Source organism: Lissotriton vulgaris, chromosome 8 (genome assembly GCF_964263255.1).
Source record: "Lissotriton vulgaris chromosome 8, aLisVul1.2, whole genome shotgun sequence".
Classification (NCBI taxonomy): Eukaryota; Metazoa; Chordata; class Amphibia; order Caudata; family Salamandridae; genus Lissotriton; species Lissotriton vulgaris.
The window spans coordinates 1,528,464,929-1,528,479,981 of NC_141696.1; the positions used below are offsets into that span (position 1 = coordinate 1,528,464,929).

Below are 15,053 nucleotides of genomic sequence, written 5' to 3' on the forward strand. Positions count from 1 at the left end.
CCCAGATATATTTGGCATGAGTAGGTAAGCAATGTCATCTGACTACTGACATCTGTATTCAAGGGGAGGTGGAAGGTAATGCAGACAAGAGTTTACTTTACAAAAAAGCATGAAATGGGAAATATTCATTGTCAAACCTGAAGGTAAGAGAGGTGGAAGCAAGTTTAGAAGGAGGACATAAAGCAAAGTCTATGTTAAATTGATTGTGTTGTAGATCAGTTGGAAAAAATTTGATGAATAGAGAAAAAGTACTACAGCTGATTCCAAGACCTATTTTGTTAGAAGCAAGGAACCTCTCAACTGTGCCGAAACCCGGGATTGAACCAGGGACCTTTAGATCTTCAGTCTAACGCTCTCCCAACTGAGCTATTTCGGCCTGCTTATAGCTGGGGTCTTCATACTTTAATTTAAACCATTTAACAAAATAGATGCAGGACCTGGATTTTTACCCTCATATGGTAGAGATATGCTTTAAGGAGTCCTGTATCATTCCCCAGTTAACTGGTGCAATGGGTAAATAGCATTTTTGGGATCCAGGTTAGGTAGTTGTTTTTTAACTCTGAATGGACTAGCACTATATTACCTAGATATATTTGGCATGAGTAGGTAAGCAATGTCATCTGACTACTGAATTCTGTGTTCAAGGGGATGTGGAATGTGATGCAGACAAGAGTTTACTTTACAAAAAAGGACGAAATGGGAAACATTCATTGTCAAACCTGAAGGCAAGATAGGTGGAAGAAAGTTTAAAAGGAGGACAGAAAGCAAAGTCTATGTTTAATTGATCATTTTGTAGATCAGTTGATAAAAATGTTGATAGAGAAAAAAGTACTACAGCTGATTCCAAGACCTATTTTGTTAGAAGCAAGGAACCTCTCAACTGTGCCGAAACCCGGGATTGAACCAGGGACCTTTACATCTTCAGTCTAACGCTCTCCCAACTTAGCTATTTCGGCCTGCTTATAGCTGTGGTCTTCATACTTTAATTTAAACCATTTAACAAAATAGATGCAGGACCTGGATTTTTAACCTCATATGGTGAGATATGTTTTAAGGAGTCCTGTATCATTCCGCAATTAACTGGTGCAATGGGTAAATAGCATTTTTGGGATCCAGATATATTTGGCATGAGTAGGTAAGCAATGTCATCTGACTACTGACATCTGTATTCAAGGGGAGGTGGAAGGTAATGCAGACAAGAGTTTACTTTACAAAAAAGCATGAAATGGGAAATATTCATTGTCAAACCTGAAGGTAAGAGAGGTGGAAGCAAGTTTAGAAGGAGGACATAAAGCAAAGTCTATGTTAAATTGATTGTGTTGTAGATCAGTTGGAAAAAATTTGATGAATAGAGAAAAAGTACTACAGCTGATTCCAAGACCTATTTTGTTAGAAGCAAGGAACCTCTCAACTGTGCCGAAACCCGGGATTGAATCAGGGACCTTTAGATCTTCAGTCTAACGCTCTCCCAACTGAGCTATTTCGGCCTGCTTATAGCTGTGGTCTTCATACTTTAATTTAAACCATTTAACAAAATAGATGCAGGACCTGGATTTTTAACCTCATATGGTAGAGATATGTTTTAAGGAGTCCTGTATCATTCCCCAGTTAACTGGTGCAATGGGTAAATAGCATTTTTGGGATCCAGGTTAGGTAGTTGTTTTTTTAACTCGAAATGGACTAGCACTATATTACCTAGATATATTTGGCATGAGTAGGTAAGCAATGTCATCTGACTACTGACATCTGTGTTCAAGGGGAAGTGGAATGTGATGCAGACAAGAGTTTACTTTACAAAAAAGGACGAAATGGGAAACATTCATTGTCAAACCTGAAGGCAAGATAGGTGGAAGAAAGTTTAAAAGGAGGACAGAAAGCAAAGTCTATGTTGAATTGATCATTTTGTAGATCAGTTGATAAAAATGTTGATAGAGAAAAAAGTACTACAGCTGATTCCAAGACCTATTTTGTTAGAAGCAAGGAACCTCTCAACTGTGCCGAAACCCGGGATTGAACCAGGGACCTTTAGATCTTCAGTCTAACGCTCTCCCAACTGAGCTATTGCGGCCTGCTTATAGCTGTGGTCTTCATACTTTAATTTAAACCATTTAACAAAATAGATGCAGGACCTGGATTTTTAACCTCATATGGTAGAGATATGTTTTAAGGAGTCCTGTATCATTCCGCAATTAACTGGTGCAATGGGCAAATAGCAGTTTTGGGATCCAGGTTAGGTAGTTGTTTTTTTAACTCTGAATGGACTAGCACTATATTACCCAGATATATTTGGCATGAGTAGGTAAGCAATGTCATCTGACTACTGACATCTGTATTCAAGGGGAGGTGGAAGGTAATGCAGACAAGAGTTTACTTTACAAAAAAGCATGAAATGGGAAATATTCATTGTCAAACCTGAAGGTAAGAGAGGTGGAAGCAAGTTTAGAAGGAGGACATAAAGCAAAGTCTATGTTAAATTGATTGTGTTGTAGATCAGTTGGAAAAAATTTGATGAATAGAGAAAAAGTACTACCGCTGATTCCAAGACCTATTTTGTTAGAAGCAAGGAACCTCTCAACTGTGCCGAAACCCGGGATTGAACCAGGGACCTTTAGATCTTCAGTCTAACGCTCTCCCAACTGAGCTATTTCGGCCTGCTTATAGCTGGGGTCTTCATACTTTAATTTAAACCATTTAACAAAATAGACTCAGGACCTGGATTTTTACCCTCATATGGTAGAGATATGTTTTAAGGAGTCCTGTATCATTCCCCAATTAACTGGTGCAATGGGTAAATAGCATTTTTGGGATCCAGGTTAGGTAGTTGTTTTTTTAACTCTGAATGGACTAGCACTATATTACCCAGATATATTTGGCATGAGTAGGTAAGCAATGTCATCTGACTACTGACATCTGTGTTCAAGGGGAAGTGGAATGTGATGCAGACAAGAGTTTACTTTACAAAAAAGGACAAAATGGAAAACATTCATAGTCAAACCTGAAGGCAAGATAGGTGGAAGAAAGTTTAAAAGGAGGACAGAAAGCAAAGTCTATGTTGAATTGATCATTTTGTAGATCAGTTGATAAAGAAAAGAGTACTACAGCTGATTCCAAGACCTATTTTGTTAGAAGCAAGGAACCTCTCAACTGTGCCGAAACCCGGGATTGAACCAGGGACCTTTAGATCTTCAGTCTAACGCTCTCCCAGCTTAGCTATTTTGGCCTGCTTATAGCTGTGGTCTTCATACTTTAATTTAAACCATTTAACAAAATAGATGCAGGACCTGGATTTTTAACCTCATATGGTGAGATATGTTTTAAGGAGTCCTGTATCATTCCGCAATTAACTGGTGCAATGGGTAAATAGCATTTTTGGGATCCAGGTTAGGTAGTTGTTTTTTTAACTCTGAATGGACTAGCACTATATTACCCAGATATATTTGGCATGAGTAGGTAAGCAATGTCATCTGACTACTGACATCTGTATTCAAGGGGAGGTGGAAGGTAATGCAGACAAGAGTTTACTTTACAAAAAAACATGAAATGGGAAACATTCATTGTCAAACCTGAAGGCAAGATAGGTGGAAGCAAGTTTAGAAGGAGGACATAAAGCAAAGTCTATGTTGAATTGATCATTTTGTAGATCAGTTGATAAAAATGTTGATAGAGAAAAAAGTACTACAGCTGATTCCAAGACCTATTTTGTTAGAAGCAAGGAACCTCTCAACTGTGCCGAAACCCGGGATTGAATCAGGGACCTTTAGATCTTCAGTCTAACGCTCTCCCAACTGAGCTATTTCGGCCTGCTTATAGCTGTGGTCTTCATACTTTAATTTAAACCATTTAACAAAATAGATGCAGGACCTGGATTTTTAACCTCATATGGTAGAGATATGTTTTAAGGAGTCCTGTATCATTCCCCAGTTAACTGGTGCAATGGGTAAATAGCATTTTTGGGATCCAGGTTAGGTAGTTGTTTTTTTAACTCGAAATGGACTAGCACTATATTACCTAGATATATTTGGCATGAGTAGGTAAGCAATGTCATCTGACTACTGACATCTGTGTTCAAGGGGAAGTGGAATGTGATGCAGACAAGAGTTTACTTTACAAAAAAGGACGAAATGGGAAACATTCATTGTCAAACCTGAAGGCAAGATAGGTGGAAGAAAGTTTAAAAGGAGGACAGAAAGCAAAGTCTATGTTGAATTGATCATTTTGTAGATCAGTTGATAAAAATGTTGATAGAGAAAAAAGTACTACAGCTGATTCCAAGACCTATTTTGTTAGAAGCAAGGAACCTCTCAACTGTGCCGAAACCCGGGATTGAACCAGGGACCTTTAGATCTTCAGTCTAACGCTCTCCCAACTGAGCTATTGCAGCCTGCTTATAGCTGTGGTCTTCATACTTTAATTTAAACCATTTAACAAAATAGATGCAGGACCTGGATTTTTAACCTCATATGGTAGAGATATGTTTTAAGGAGTCCTGTATCATTCCACAATTAACTGGTGCAATGGGCAAATAGCAGTTTTGGGATCCAGGTTAGGTAGTTGTTTTTTAACTCTGAATGGACTAGCACTATATTACCCAGATATATTTGGCATGAGTAGGTAAGCAATGTCATCTGACTACTGACATCTGTATTCAAGGGGAGGTGGAAGGTAATGCAGACAAGAGTTTACTTTACAAAAAAGGACAAAATGGAAAACATTCATAGTCAAACCTGAAGGCAAGATAGGTGGAAGAAAGTTTAAAAGGAGGACAGAAAGCAAAGTCTATGTTGTATTGATCATTTTGTAGATCAGTTGATAAAAATGTTGATAGAGAAAAGAGTACTACAGCTGATTCCAAGACCTATTTTGTTAGAAGCAAGGAACCTCTCAACTGTGCCGAAACCCGGGATTGAACCAGGGACCTTTAGATCTTCAGTCTAACGCTCTCCCAGCTTAGCTATTTTGGCCTGCTTATAGCTGTGGTCTTCATACTTTAATTTAAACCATTTAACAAAATAGATGCAGGACCTGGATTTTTAACCTCATATGGTGAGATATGTTTTAAGGAGTCCTGTATCATTCCGCAATTAACTGGTGCAATGGGTAAATAGCATTTTTGGGATCCAGGTTAGGTAGTTGTTTTTTTAACTCTGAATGGACTAGCACTATATTACCCAGATATATTTGGCATGAGTAGGTAAGCAATGTCATCTGACTACTGACATCTGTATTCAAGGGGAGGTGGAAGGTAATGCAGACAAGAGTTTACTTTACAAAAAAACATGAAATGGGAATTATTCATTGTCAAACCTGAATGTAAGAGAGGTGGAAGCACGTTTAGAAGGAGGACATAAAGCAAAGTCTATGTTAAATTGATTGTGTTGTAGATCAGTTGGAAAAAATTTGATGAATAGAGAAAAAGTACTACAGCTGATTCCAAGACCTATTTTGTTAGAAGCAAGGAACCTCTCAACTGTGCCGAAACCCGGGATTGAATCAGGGACCTTTAGATCTTCAGTCTAACGCTCTCCCAACTGAGCTATTTCGGCCTGCTTATAGCTGGGGTCTTCATACTTTAATTTAAACCATTTAACAAAATAGATGCAGGACCTGGATTTTTAACCTCATATGGTAGAGATATGTTTTAAGGAGTCCTGTATCATTCCCCAGTTAACTGGTGCAATGGGTAAATAGCATTTTTGGGATCCAGGTTAGGTAGTTGTTTTTTTAACTCGAAATGGACTAGCACTATATTACCTAGATATATTTGGCATGAGTAGGTAAGCAATGTCATCTGACTACTGACATCTGTGTTCAAGGGGAAGTGGAATGTGATGCAGACAAGAGTTTACTTTACAAAAAAGGACGAAATGGGAAACATTCATTGTCAAACCTGAAGGCAAGATAGGTGGAAGAAAGTTTAAAAGGAGGACAGAAAGCAAAGTCTATGTTGAATTGATCATTTTGTAGATCAGTTGATAAAAATGTTGATAGAGAAAAAAGTACTACAGCTGATTCCAAGACCTATTTTGTTAGAAGCAAGGAACCTCTCAACTGTGCCGAAACCCGGGATTGAACCAGGGACCTTTAGATCTTCAGTCTAACGCTCTCCCAACTGAGCTATTGCGGCCTGCTTATAGCTGTGGTCTTCATACTTTAATTTAAACCATTTAACAAAATAGATGCAGGACCTGGATTTTTAACCTCATATGGTAGAGATATGTTTTAAGGAGTCCTGTATCATTCCACAATTAACTGGTGCAATGGGCAAATAGCAGTTTTGGGATCCAGGTTAGGTAGTTGTTTTTTTAACTCTGAATGGACTAGCACTATATTACCCAGATATATTTGGCATGAGTAGGTAAGCAATGTCATCTGACTACTGACATCTGTATTCAAGGGGAGGTGGAAGGTAATGCAGACAAGAGTTTACTTTACAAAAAAGCATGAAATGGGAAATATTCATTGTCAAACCTGAAGGTAAGAGAGGTGGAAGCAAGTTTAGAAGGAGGACATAAAGCAAAGTCTATGTTAAATTGATTGTGTTGTAGATCAGTTGGAAAAAATTTGATGAATAGAGAAAAAGTACTACAGCTGATTCCAAGACCTATTTTGTTAGAAGCAAGGAACCTCTCAACTGTGCCGAAACCCGGGATTGAACCAGGGACCTTTAGATCTTCAGTCTAACGCTCTCCCAACTGAGCAATTTCGGCCTGCTTATAGCTGGGGTCTTCATACTTTAATTTAAACCATTTAACAAAATAGACTCAGGACCTGGATTTTTACCCTCATATGGTAGAGATATGTTTTAAGGAGTCCTGTATCATTCCCCAATTAACTGGTGCAATGGGTAAATAGCATTTTTGGGATCCAGGTTAGGTAGTTGTTTTTTTAACTCTGAATGGACTAGCACTATATTACCCAGATATATTTGGCATGAGTAGGTAAGCAATGTCATCTGACTACTGACATCTGTGTTCAAGGGGAAGTGGAATGTGATGCAGACAAGAGTTTACTTTACAAAAAAGGACAAAATGGAAAACATTCATAGTCAAACCTGAAGGCAAGATAGGTGGAAGAAAGTTTAAAAGGAGGACAGAAAGCAAAGTCTATGTTGAATTGATCATTTTGTAGATCAGTTGATAAAAATGTTGATAGAGAAAAGAGTACTACAGCTGATTCCAAGACCTATTTTGTTAGAAGCAAGGAACCTCTCAACTGTGCCGAAACCCGGGATTGAACCAGGGACCTTTAGATCTTCAGTCTAACGCTCTCCCAGCTTAGCTATTTTGGCCTGCTTATAGCTGTGGTCTTCATACTTTAATTTAAACCATTTAACAAAATAGATGCAGGACCTGGATTTTTAACCTCATATGGTGAGATATGTTTTAAGGAGTCCTGTATCATTCCGCAATTAACTGGTGCAATGGGTAAATAGCATTTTTGGGATCCAGGTTAGGTAGTTGTTTTTTTAACTCTGAATGGACTAGCACTATATTACCCAGATATATTTGGCATGAGTAGGTAAGCAATGTCATCTGACTACTGACATCTGTATTCAAGGGGAGGTGGAAGGTAATGCAGACAAGAGTTTACTTTACAAAAAAACATGAAATGGGAATTATTCATTGTCAAACCTGAAGGCAAGATAGGTGGAAGAAAGTTTAAAAGGAGGACAGAAAGCAAAGTCTATGTTGAATTGATCATTTTGTATATCAGTTGATAAAAATGTTGATAGAGAAAAAAGTACTACAGCTGATTCCAAGACCTATTTTGTTAGAAGCAAGGAACCTCTCAACTGTGCCGAAACCCGGGATTGAACCAGGGACCTTTAGATCTTCAGTCTAACGCTCTCCCAACTGAGCTATTGCGGCCTGCTTATAGCTGTGGTCTTCATACTTTAATTTAAACCATTTAACAAAATAGATGCAGGACCTGGATTTTTAACCTCATATGGTAGAGATATGTTTTAAGGAGTCCTGTATCATTCCACAATTAACTGGTGCAATGGGCAAATAGCAGTTTTGGGATCCAGGTTAGGTAGTTGTTTTTTAACTCTGAATGGACTAGCACTATATTACTCAGATATATTTGGCATGAGTAGGTAAGCAATGTCATCTGACTACTGACATCTGTATTCAAGGGGAGGTGGAAGGTAATGCAGACAAGAGTTTACTTTACAAAAAAGCATGAAATGGGAAATATTCATTGTCAAACCTGAAGGTAAGAGAGGTGGAAGCAAGTTTAGAAGGAGGACATAAAGCAAAGTCTATGTTAAATTGATTGTGTTGTAGATCAGTTGGAAAAAATTTGATGAATAGAGAAAAAGTACTACAGCTGATTCCAAGACCTATTTTGTTAGAAGCAAGGAACCTCTCAACTGTGCCGAAACCCGGGATTGAACCAGGGACCTTTAGATCTTCAGTCTAACGCTCTCCCAACTGAGCTATTTCGGCCTGCTTATAGCTGGGGTCTTCATACTTTAATTTAAACCATTTAACAAAATAGATGCAGGACCTGGACTTTTACCCTCATATGGTAGAGATATGCTTTAAGGAGTCCTGTATCATTCCCCAGTTAACTGGTGCAATGGGTAAATAGCATTTTTGGGATCCAGGTTAGGTAGTTGTTTTTTAACTCTGAATGGACTAGCACTATATTACCTAGATATATTTGGCATGAGTAGGTAAGCAATGTCATCTGACTACTGAATTCTGTGTTCAAGGGGATGTGGAATGTGATGCAGACAAGAGTTTACTTTACAAAAAAGGACGAAATGGGAGACATTCATTGTCAAACCTGAAGGCAAGATAGGTGGAAGAAAGTTTAAAAGGAGGACAGAAAGCAAAGTCTATGTTGAATTGATCATTTTGTAGATCAGTTGATAAAAATGTTGATAGAGAAAAAAGTACTACAGCTGATTCCAAGACCTATTTTGTTAGAAGCAAGGAACCTCTCAACTGTGCCGAAACCCGGGATTGAACCAGGGACCTTTACATCTTCAGTCTAACGCTCTCCCAACTTAGCTATTTCGGCCTGCTTATAGCTGTGGTCTTCATACTTTAATTTAAACCATTTAACAAAATAGATGCAGGACCTGGATTTTTAACCTCATATGGTGAGATATGTTTTAAGGAGTCCTGTATCATTCCGCAATTAACTGGTGCAATGGGTAAATAGCATTTTTGGGATCCAGATATATTTGGCATGAGTAGGTAAGCAATGTCATCTGACTACTGACATCTGTATTCAAGGGGAGGTCGAAGGTAATGCAGACAAGAGTTTACTTTACAAAAAAGCATGAAATGGGAAATATTCATTGTCAAACCTGAAGGTAAGAGAGGTGGAAGCAAGTTTAGAAGGAGGACATAAAGCAAAGTCTATGTTAAATTGATTGTGTTGTAGATCAGTTGGAAAAAATTTGATGAATAGAGAAAAAGTACTACAGCTGATTCCAAGACCTATTTTGTTAGAAGCAAGGAACCTCTCAACTGTGCCGAAACCCGGGATTGAACCAGGGACCTTTAGATCTTCAGTCTAACGCTCTCCCAACTGAGCTATTTCGGCCTGCTTATAGCTGTGGTCTTCATACTTTAATTTAAACCATTTAACAAAATAGATGCAGGACCTGCATTTTTAACCTCATATGGTAGAGATATGTTTTAAGGAGACCTGTATCATTCCGCAATTAACTGGTGCAATGGGTAAATAGCATTTTTTGGATCCAGGTTAGGTAGTTGTTTTTTTAACTCTGAATGGACTAGCACTATATTACCCAGATATATTTGGCATGAGTAGGTAAGCAATGTCATCTGACTACTGACATCTGTATTCAAGGGGAGGTGGAAGGTAATGCAGACAAGAGTTTACTTTACAAAAAAGCATGAAATGGGAAATATTCATTGTCAAACCTGAAGGTAAGAGAGGTGGAAGCAAGTTTAGAAGGAGGACATAAAGCAAAGTCTATGTTAAATTGATTGTGTTGTAGATCAGTTGGAAAAAATTTGATGAATAGAGAAAAAGTACTACCGCTGATTCCAAGACCTATTTTGTTAGAAGCAAGGAACCTCTCAACTGTGCCGAAACCCGGGATTGAACCAGGGACCTTTAGATCTTCAGTCTAACGCTCTCCCAACTGAGCTATTTCGGCCTGCTTATAGCTGGGGTCTTCATACTTTAATTTAAACCATTTAACAAAATAGACTCAGGACCTGGATTTTTACCCTCATATGGTAGAGATATGTTTTAAGGAGTCCTGTATCATTCCCCAATTAACTGGTGCAATGGGTAAATAGCATTTTTGGGATCCAGGTTAGGTAGTTGTTTTTTTAACTCTGAATGGACTAGCACTATATTACCCAGATATATTTGGCATGAGTAGGTAAGCAATGTCATCTGACTACTGACATCTGTGTTCAAGGGGAAGTGGAATGTGATGCAGACAAGAGTTTACTTTACAAAAAAGGACAAAATGGAAAACATTCATAGTCAAACCTGAAGGCAAGATAGGTGGAAGAAAGTTTAAAAGGAGGACAGAAAGCAAAGTCTATGTTGAATTGATCATTTTGTAGATCAGTTGATAAAGAAAAGAGTACTACAGCTGATTCCAAGACCTATTTTGTTAGAAGCAAGGAACCTCTCAACTGTGCCGAAACCCGGGATTGAACCAGGGACCTTTAGATCTTCAGTCTAACGCTCTCCCAGCTTAGCTATTTTGGCCTGCTTATAGCTGTGGTCTTCATACTTTAATTTAAACCATTTAACAAAATAGATGCAGGACCTGGATTTTTAACCTCATATGGTGAGATATGTTTTAAGGAGTCCTGTATCATTCCGCAATTAACTGGTGCAATGGGTAAATAGCATTTTTGGGATCCAGGTTAGGTAGTTGTTTTTTTAACTCTGAATGGACTAGCACTATATTACCCAGATATATTTGGCATGAGTAGGTAAGCAATGTCATCTGACTACTGACATCTGTATTCAAGGGGAGGTGGAAGGTAATGCAGACAAGAGTTTACTTTACAAAAAAACATGAAATGGGAAACATTCATTGTCAAACCTGAAGGCAAGATAGGTGGAAGCAAGTTTAGAAGGAGGACATAAAGCAAAGTCTATGTTGAATTGATCATTTTGTAGATCAGTTGATAAAAATGTTGATAGAGAAAAAAGTACTACAGCTGATTCCAAGACCTATTTTGTTAGAAGCAAGGAACCTCTCAACTGTGCCGAAACCCGGGATTGAATCAGGGACCTTTAGATCTTCAGTCTAACGCTCTCCCAACTGAGCTATTTCGGCCTGCTTATAGCTGTGGTCTTCATACTTTAATTTAAACCATTTAACAAAATAGATGCAGGACCTGGATTTTTAACCTCATATGGTAGAGATATGTTTTAAGGAGTCCTGTATCATTCCCCAGTTAACTGGTGCAATGGGTAAATAGCATTTTTGGGATCCAGGTTAGGTAGTTGTTTTTTTAACTCGAAATGGACTAGCACTATATTACCTAGATATATTTGGCATGAGTAGGTAAGCAATGTCATCTGACTACTGACATCTGTGTTCAAGGGGAAGTGGAATGTGATGCAGACAAGAGTTTACTTTACAAAAAAGGACGAAATGGGAAACATTCATTGTCAAACCTGAAGGCAAGATAGGTGGAAGAAAGTTTAAAAGGAGGACAGAAAGCAAAGTCTATGTTGAATTGATCATTTTGTAGATCAGTTGATAAAAATGTTGATAGAGAAAAAAGTACTACAGCTGATTCCAAGACCTATTTTGTTAGAAGCAAGGAACCTCTCAACTGTGCCGAAACCCGGGATTGAACCAGGGACCTTTAGATCTTCAGTCTAACGCTCTCCCAACTGAGCTATTGCAGCCTGCTTATAGCTGTGGTCTTCATACTTTAATTTAAACCATTTAACAAAATAGATGCAGGACCTGGATTTTTAACCTCATATGGTAGAGATATGTTTTAAGGAGTCCTGTATCATTCCACAATTAACTGGTGCAATGGGCAAATAGCAGTTTTGGGATCCAGGTTAGGTAGTTGTTTTTTAACTCTGAATGGACTAGCACTATATTACCCAGATATATTTGGCATGAGTAGGTAAGCAATGTCATCTGACTACTGACATCTGTATTCAAGGGGAGGTGGAAGGTAATGCAGACAAGAGTTTACTTTACAAAAAAGGACAAAATGGAAAACATTCATAGTCAAACCTGAAGGCAAGATAGGTGGAAGAAAGTTTAAAAGGAGGACAGAAAGCAAAGTCTATGTTGTATTGATCATTTTGTAGATCAGTTGATAAAAATGTTGATAGAGAAAAGAGTACTACAGCTGATTCCAAGACCTATTTTGTTAGAAGCAAGGAACCTCTCAACTGTGCCGAAACCCGGGATTGAACCAGGGACCTTTAGATCTTCAGTCTAACGCTCTCCCAGCTTAGCTATTTTGGCCTGCTTATAGCTGTGGTCTTCATACTTTAATTTAAACCATTTAACAAAATAGATGCAGGACCTGGATTTTTAACCTCATATGGTGAGATATGTTTTAAGGAGTCCTGTATCATTCCGCAATTAACTGGTGCAATGGGTAAATAGCATTTTTGGGATCCAGGTTAGGTAGTTGTTTTTTTAACTCTGAATGGACTAGCACTATATTACCCAGATATATTTGGCATGAGTAGGTAAGCAATGTCATCTGACTACTGACATCTGTATTCAAGGGGAGGTGGAAGGTAATGCAGACAAGAGTTTACTTTACAAAAAAACATGAAATGGGAATTATTCATTGTCAAACCTGAATGTAAGAGAGGTGGAAGCACGTTTAGAAGGAGGACATAAAGCAAAGTCTATGTTAAATTGATTGTGTTGTAGATCAGTTGGAAAAAATTTGATGAATAGAGAAAAAGTACTACAGCTGATTCCAAGACCTATTTTGTTAGAAGCAAGGAACCTCTCAACTGTGCCGAAACCCGGGATTGAATCAGGGACCTTTAGATCTTCAGTCTAACGCTCTCCCAACTGAGCTATTTCGGCCTGCTTATAGCTGGGGTCTTCATACTTTAATTTAAACCATTTAACAAAATAGATGCAGGACCTGGATTTTTAACCTCATATGGTAGAGATATGTTTTAAGGAGTCCTGTATCATTCCCCAGTTAACTGGTGCAATGGGTAAATAGCATTTTTGGGATCCAGGTTAGGTAGTTGTTTTTTTAACTCGAAATGGACTAGCACTATATTACCTAGATATATTTGGCATGAGTAGGTAAGCAATGTCATCTGACTACTGACATCTGTGTTCAAGGGGAAGTGGAATGTGATGCAGACAAGAGTTTACTTTACAAAAAAGGACGAAATGGGAAACATTCATTGTCAAACCTGAAGGCAAGATAGGTGGAAGAAAGTTTAAAAGGAGGACAGAAAGCAAAGTCTATGTTGAATTGATCATTTTGTAGATCAGTTGATAAAAATGTTGATAGAGAAAAAAGTACTACAGCTGATTCCAAGACCTATTTTGTTAGAAGCAAGGAACCTCTCAACTGTGCCGAAACCTGGGATTGAACCAGGGACCTTTAGATCTTCAGTCTAACGCTCTCCCAACTGAGCTATTGCGGCCTGCTTATAGCTGTGGTCTTCATACTTTAATTTAAACCATTTAACAAAATAGATGCAGGACCTGGATTTTTAACCTCATATGGTAGAGATATGTTTTAAGGAGTCCTGTATCATTCCACAATTAACTGGTGCAATGGGCAAATAGCAGTTTTGGGATCCAGGTTAGGTAGTTGTTTTTTTAACTCTGAATGGACTAGCACTATATTACCCAGATATATTTGGCATGAGTAGGTAAGCAATGTCATCTGACTACTGACATCTGTATTCAAGGGGAGGTGGAAGGTAATGCAGACAAGAGTTTACTTTACAAAAAAGCATGAAATGGGAAATATTCATTGTCAAACCTGAAGGTAAGAGAGGTGGAAGCAAGTTTAGAAGGAGGACATAAAGCAAAGTCTATGTTAAATTGATTGTGTTGTAGATCAGTTGGAAAAAATTTGATGAATAGAGAAAAAGTACTACAGCTGATTCCAAGACCTATTTTGTTAGAAGCAAGGAACCTCTCAACTGTGCCGAAACCCGGGATTGAACCAGGGACCTTTAGATCTTCAGTCTAACGCTCTCCCAACTGAGCAATTTCGGCCTGCTTATAGCTGGGGTCTTCATACTTTAATTTAAACCATTTAACAAAATAGACTCAGGACCTGGATTTTTACCCTCATATGGTAGAGATATGTTTTAAGGAGTCCTGTATCATTCCCCAATTAACTGGTGCAATGGGTAAATAGCATTTTTGGGATCCAGGTTAGGTAGTTGTTTTTTTAACTCTGAATGGACTAGCACTATATTACCCAGATATATTTGGCATGAGTAGGTAAGCAATGTCATCTGACTACTGACATCTGTGTTCAAGGGGAAGTGGAATGTGATGCAGACAAGAGTTTACTTTACAAAAAAGGACAAAATGGAAAACATTCATAGTCAAACCTGAAGGCAAGATAGGTGGAAGAAAGTTTAAAAGGAGGACAGAAAGCAAAGTCTATGTTGAATTGATCATTTTGTAGATCAGTTGATAAAAATGTTGATAGAGAAAAGAGTACTACAGCTGATTCCAAGACCTATTTTGTTAGAAGCAAGGAACCTCTCAACTGTGCCGAAACCCGGGATTGAACCAGGGACCTTTAGATCTTCAGTCTAACGCTCTCCCAGCTTAGCTATTTTGGCCTGCTTATAGCTGTGGTCTTCATACTTTAATTTAAACCATTTAACAAAATAGATGCAGGACCTGGATTTTTAACCTCATATGGTGAGATATGTTTTAAGGAGTCCTGTATCATTCCGCAATTAACTGGTGCAATGGGTAAATAGCATTTTTGGGATCCAGGTTAGGTAGTTGTTTTTTTAACTCTGAATGGACTAGCACTATATTACCCAGATATATTTGGCATGAGTAGGTAAGCAATGTCATCTGACTACTGACATCTGTATTCAAGGGG

General features: G+C 38.2%; 5 non-coding genes across 5 annotated transcripts; all 5 read right to left on the reverse strand.

Annotated features, from left to right (window-relative positions):
- Positions 1 to 303: 303 nt before the first annotated feature.
- On the reverse strand, positions 304 to 376 carry TRNAF-GAA (transfer RNA phenylalanine (anticodon GAA)). The gene has a single exon. It is a non-coding gene; the product is annotated as a tRNA-Phe (tRNA).
- A 2,202-nt stretch (positions 377 to 2,578) lies between these two features.
- On the reverse strand, positions 2,579 to 2,651 carry TRNAF-GAA (transfer RNA phenylalanine (anticodon GAA)). Its single transcript has one exon. It is a non-coding gene; the product is annotated as a tRNA-Phe (tRNA).
- A 5,726-nt stretch (positions 2,652 to 8,377) lies between these two features.
- TRNAF-GAA (transfer RNA phenylalanine (anticodon GAA)) lies at positions 8,378 to 8,450 on the reverse strand. Its single transcript has one exon. It is a non-coding gene; the product is annotated as a tRNA-Phe (tRNA).
- A 1,038-nt stretch (positions 8,451 to 9,488) lies between these two features.
- TRNAF-GAA (transfer RNA phenylalanine (anticodon GAA)) lies at positions 9,489 to 9,561 on the reverse strand. The gene has a single exon. It is a non-coding gene; the product is annotated as a tRNA-Phe (tRNA).
- A 510-nt stretch (positions 9,562 to 10,071) lies between these two features.
- TRNAF-GAA (transfer RNA phenylalanine (anticodon GAA)) lies at positions 10,072 to 10,144 on the reverse strand. The gene has a single exon. It is a non-coding gene; the product is annotated as a tRNA-Phe (tRNA).
- Positions 10,145 to 15,053: the final 4,909 nt, after the last annotated feature.